The 5,791-nt window shown below is 39.7% G+C and overlaps 1 pseudogene; it reads right to left on the bottom strand.

Annotated features, from left to right (window-relative positions):
* Positions 1-358: 358 nt before the first annotated feature.
* On the bottom strand, positions 359-5,204 carry LOC124108410 (splicing factor 3A subunit 3-like; annotated as a pseudogene).
* Positions 5,205-5,791: the final 587 nt, after the last annotated feature.

Genomic DNA, 5,791 nt, shown 5'->3' with positions numbered 1-5,791 from the left:
TCTGTTAAGATGGAGTTACTTCCTTTGATTTTTCACTTCAAGCCCTCTCTGCTGCTCCCTTAACTTTTTGTGGTACTGTGGATTGAACTCACATGCTAGGTAAGTGCTGAACTATATTCCCAGCCCTTCCCTTACTTTTTTTTTTTTTTTTAGCAAGGGGTTAGTTTTATTTTCCCACAGGATTTTTAAAAATATAAACCAAAGATAAATTACATCTCACATCTCAGCCCTGTAATCTGCCAGCATGCCTTGTTCCTACAAGGTGCTACGTAAGACTATGTAGCAAAGTCTTTTATAGCATTTGAGATAAATAGAAAAAGCAGATCCTAGGGAAGCCTGGGCAGGCCCAAAGGCTGAGCTACACGCTGTTCTCCAGAGTAGTCCTTGTCTTCAGATCTTCATATCTTCTTATTCATAATAACATTGCCACTAGAGTCTTCATACTCTTCCTCAGTGTCAGGCTGTCATGTTTCTGAAGCCTTTTGCAATTTCAGCTTGGCCCCCAAGAAGACAGCATCCTCAATCTGTGTCACATTAGCAAAGTGGACAGCATTTGGGATGTCCAATCACCTCATGCCGTGGACATGACACCATTCAGGCCCACAAATCTCACAGTTGTGGTTGATATTTAGCCATGAAGCTCATACAGCCAGTAAGGTTGGCCATCCCAGCCCAGGGGCAGGTTTTTTGGGGTTGTAAATGATCTCATTCTTTTCATCTTCAGTTTCACTCTCACCAATCTGCTCTTCCTCCTCCTCTTCTCGATCTTCTCTTGTCCTGGCTTGCTTGTGTTGTACATTTTCATGAATGAGCTGTTGCTATTCCCCAAGATCTCCACATATTCATAAATCTGAGCTTCTAGGAAAGCAATGTCTTTGTTCCTCTCAGTGTCTCACTTTGATTTTGGATTTTTGGCAAACAGGTGTTAAGGGATTTCAGGGACTTTCCTTTTGTGCTGAATAATCTCTGGGCTTGCTCTTCTAGGGTCCCACCACATTTCAGCACTAAATCTAAGAGTGCAAATTTCAATCTATCCAGACCCATGGAGGCCAACTCCTCCCAGGAGGAGAATGCAGAGAGGTCAAGATGAGCTCCACATGGGTCAGGCACTGCTTGTCTCTTTCTGACATCCAGGAAAGGTACCATTATCCCACTTTAAAACTTAGTCTGAATCTTCCCCAGAAGTTCATTCTCATCTTGAATGGGCTTCACTCTATCCATGTAATCCTGAAGGTACTCAAGCAGCATCTCTACTGCATTCTTCCTTTCTTTAGTAATGTCAAAGGTGGACAGGAATGTACTATAATCCAGCTTCTCAGATGCCTTCAGATTAATGTATTTGAGGTTACAGTCATAGAGATCATATCCCTCTTCATCTATAAACTCCACCAGGTTTTGTGCCTCTTCTCTTGGATTCTCACGGGCTTTCAGGAGCTCCTCAAATTCCATTTACATAGGCATACAGATCTCATTTGGGTGCTTCCAATGGAATTCCTTTATTTGCTTGAGTCTGTTATAGAATTCAGCAAACTCATTGGGTCCTGAAATAGCATTAAGCTCCTCCTTTTATAATCCATCTTTATCGTCATACAAATCCCTCAGATTCCCACTGACCTCCATATACTTATCTTGGGTGCAGTAGTCAGTATTGACCTGGTCCTGGCCAGTGGACTTCTTAGTGAGGATCTCTTTGGCCATGACGTCCATGAGCCATTGTTTCTCCTCATGCTGCTGCTGCTGCTCCAGAGTTGTCTCCGTCTTCCCTTCGCCATGATATCTCCCTTCCCTTAATAGTGCTGTGACTTTGTTCACAGGAACTTGTGTAGGCCAACCCTATTACAGCTGGGATAAATCTGTATAGCCCCCCACCCCACCCCCGAGTCTAGGTTTCCTAGCTGTAGCCAGTTCCTTGTCAACCTCTTCACCTTAGCTGATGAACTATGGGTTCATCTAGAGGGAAGGAAACCTTCATATTTGTAATCATCAAAAAGACAAATTTGAACAAATAAGTTAAATGATCTAATTGGACTTATTTGCAATTTACGAACGTGGTAGCAACTCACCTCAAAATAGAAACTACATTGGGCCTTGGCAAAATAGTTGTTTTTTATAAGAAAACTTGAACTAATGGGCTGGGGTTGTGGCTCAGCACTCGCCCAGCATGTGCGAGGCCCTGGGTTCGATTCTTGGCACCACATAAAAATAAAATATTGTGTCCAACTACACCTAAAAAATAAATATTAAAAAAAAACTTGAACTAATAGGAATGAAGAAACAACATTACACTGAAGGCAGATTGGTGCAGGTTACTTCAGGTTACTTTCCTTGTAAAGGTTAAAGCAGAGGCAGAGGAATCATAACTGGCTGAAACAGGACTTTTCTGGGGATTTCTCTGTCTCTCCTGATCCCTCAGAGGCTCAGATAAACAGCTTAGTTTTGGATGAATGTATCTTCATTTTATATATCAGGAAGACAAATAGCAGTTCAGTCCAAACCCATTGCCCACTATGAGTTACTACAACATGAAGTGTTTTACGTCTACAAGGGAAGAATAACTTCTCTTCATAGCAAAAGATCTTTCATTTCCTATAGAGAAAGAGGAGTCTAGAAAGTAGTTACTTTAAAATGTTTTCTATAGTTAGTTTATTTATGCCAGATCCTTACAGAGAGCCTGTTTGATTTGTCAGTTTCTTTCACAGTAAGAGACCCCACTGCTTTGGAATATGCCTTTCCCTTTGACCAGGCTGGAGATGAGCCATCCCTTGGTCTAGAGATGCTAGTGCCAGGATATGGCTGTGAGGGCTTATCCAGTCATGCAGGGTACCTACCAGCTCTCAACCTAGCTGATTTAACCACTTAAGCTCTGGCATGCAGACTCTTCTCAAAGACTGTTTTTGTCCTTTCCATAGAACCTTATCACTTCTGAGATCACAACTGGCTGTTTCCAATTTAAGTACCTGGCTTTAATTTAATTTAATTTAATTTAATTTAATTTAATTTAAGTACTGGCTCAGCATGAGATACCCATTTTGGTGAGCATTTTGATTCTATTCAGTTTGAAGAATAATCCATAAAATGACAATTCAGCCCCAAATGGAACCCTTTCGAAAATATGACTAAAACAGGCTAGGTTTTATATCTGTTGTGGGTAGTTAGCAGAATCCCTTTTGTCTCTATTATCCCAGCCTTCTCCTGACTTCTAAGAAGCAGGACATACCACTGCTTTACAGAGAATATTATTAAAAGTACTTTGAGACAGCAGTGAGCCTGATCTCTTTGTTAAAATTCTGTGAAAAAACACCCATCTTTATATTTACAGATCCTTGAAGATACAAATCCTTAGAATAGGATTTGTTTGCCATCCTCTTATTGGATTATCAAATACTTTAAAGAGATTCTGGATCAAGTCCTTTATTAGATATGTATTTTGTGTTTACTTTTTTGGCTCCTTCTCCACCCTCCTTTTCCTTCTTTCTTTCTATTCTTTTTTGTTGTTGTTGTTGTTCCGGGGATTGAAATTTAATTTGGATAAAGTTCTATCAAATCTTTTTCAACAGGAAACACTTTTAGTGTTGGATCTAAACACACTAAATATTTAGTGTTGGATCTAAACACTAAATATTGATTCAAGGTCACTAAAATTTTTATTTTTTACAGTTTTAGGTCTTCAATTTAGGTTTATGACTCGATTTGAGATAATGTATACACATGGTATGTGAAGTAAGGGTCTAATTTTCTACCTTTTTTTTTTAGAAAGAGAGAATTTTTTTTTTTTTTTTTTTTTTTTTTTTTTAAGAGTGAGAGAGAGAGTGAGAAAGAGGGGGAGAGAGAGAGAATTTCAATATTTATTTTTTAGTATTTGGCAGACACAACATCTTTGTCTGTATGTGGTGCTGAGGATCGAACCTGGGCCGCACCTCTGGGCCGCACGCATGCCAGGTGAGCGCGCTACCGCTTGAGCCACATCCCCAGCCCCTAGAAAGAGAGAATTTTTAAAAAAATATTTATTTGTAGTTTTTGGTGGTCACAACATCGTTATTTTATTTGTATGTGGTGCTGAGGATTGAACCCAGCGCACATGCCCGGCGAGTGTGCTACCGCTTGAGCCATATCCCCAGCCCCTCTACTTTTTTTTTTTTTTTTTAAAGGATGTCTAATTTTTCCAGCACCATTTGTTAAAAAAGCTATTCTTTCCCAATTTAATTATCTTAGTAATTAAAAAAAAATCAATAGCCCATATATGTGTGGGTTTATTTCTGGACTTTCTTCTGTTCTGTGATTTTGTCAACTTCAATAAAAAAATAGAGATTCTCCAAGGAATAATGATATTTATTTGAGAATAGCAGAACATTGCAGTGAAAATACATGTGCTATAAGTAAACCATGGGTATATTTTAAGACCGTGGGGCAAAGGGCAAGGGTTTTTATTTTGTCTTGTTTTTTCAGTGCTGTAGATTGAACCAGGGCTGCTTTTAGCTCCATCCCCAGCCCCTCTTTATTTTTTATTTTGAGATGGATCTCACTAAGTTGCCAAGGCTGATCCCAAACTTGCCATCCTCCTGCTTCAGCCTCCAGGACAAAAATGAGCAGGATTGCATCAGATTTCTGATTTTTTTTTCTTTTTTTTTTTTTGGTACCAGGAATTGAACCCAGGGGTGCTTAACCACTGAGCCACATCCCCAGCCCTTTATATATATATTTTTTTTGAGACAGAGTCTCACTAGCTTGCTGAGGTCTTTGAACTTGCGATCTTCTTGCCTCAGCCTCTGGAGCTGCTGGGATTATAGGTGAGCCTGCATCAGATATTTTGAAACAAGAATCTCCTTGGCTTCAATAAATAATAACAGCAGTGGCATCAGTCTGAGGTTAAACAGACAGTTGCTGGGCAGATGTCTTTGTAGAAGCACTTTTTCCACAAAAGTTGTGGTGGCTCTGTGGAAGTGTGTGGTTCTGGCGCTCTTTGGTTACTGTGGTTACTATCAGTTACTATAGTAGTTCTGGGTAAGAACCTTTCTTTTGTCACTTCCCTGCTTTATCTATTTATCTCTCTTTTGTTTTAGGTGCCTCCATTTTGCTCTAACAACTGTCACATTTCTCTCACAATATGTGTCATCTTCCACATACACGTACCACTCTGCCTTGGCTACTGCAGCTTTATGCTTTGACATTGGTGCTTTAAGTTCTTCAACTTTGGTCCTTGGCATTTCCATATGAATTTTAGAATCAAATTTTCCTATTAAAAAAAAAAGCTTTGCCTAAAATCCTGCTGGGATTTTGATGGATAGTGTTATAGATCAAGGAGAGGCCAGTTTGCCCCAGAGGATATTTGTAAGAATGTCTTTAAACATTTCTTAATTACAATTGGAATGGGGTGGTGCTACTGGCATCTAGTGGTGCCAACGATGTTGCTAAACATCCTACAATGCGCAGAACAACCCTATACAATAAAGAATTAGCTGATCCCAAATGTAGTGCAGAAAATTGCTGAATAATGGGGGTATGAACATCCATCCACAAGTATTTGTTTGAGTACCTGTTTTCACTTTGTGTGTGTACGGTGGGGGGACAGGGTCTTGCTAAGTTTCCCTTGAATTTGCAATCCTATTGCCTTGGCCCCAAGCAGCTAAGGTTACTGGTGTGCACCATCATTATGCCGTTCCTGTTTTCACTGATTTTACATATATGGTTAGGATTGGAACTGCTGATACAGTAATTCTATGTTTAACTTTTAAATGAGGAACAGTCAAACTGTTTTCCAAAGCAGCTGGGCCAGTTTACATTTCTACCAGTG

Source organism: Marmota monax, unplaced genomic scaffold (assembly GCF_021218885.2).
Source record: "Marmota monax isolate L192 unplaced genomic scaffold, Marmota_monax_Labrador192_F-V1.1 WCK01_AAM20220418_F8-fsc00074, whole genome shotgun sequence".
NCBI lineage: Eukaryota > Metazoa > Chordata > Mammalia > Rodentia > Sciuridae > Marmota > Marmota monax.
This window is presented reverse-complemented; position numbering and strand designations above follow the sequence as displayed.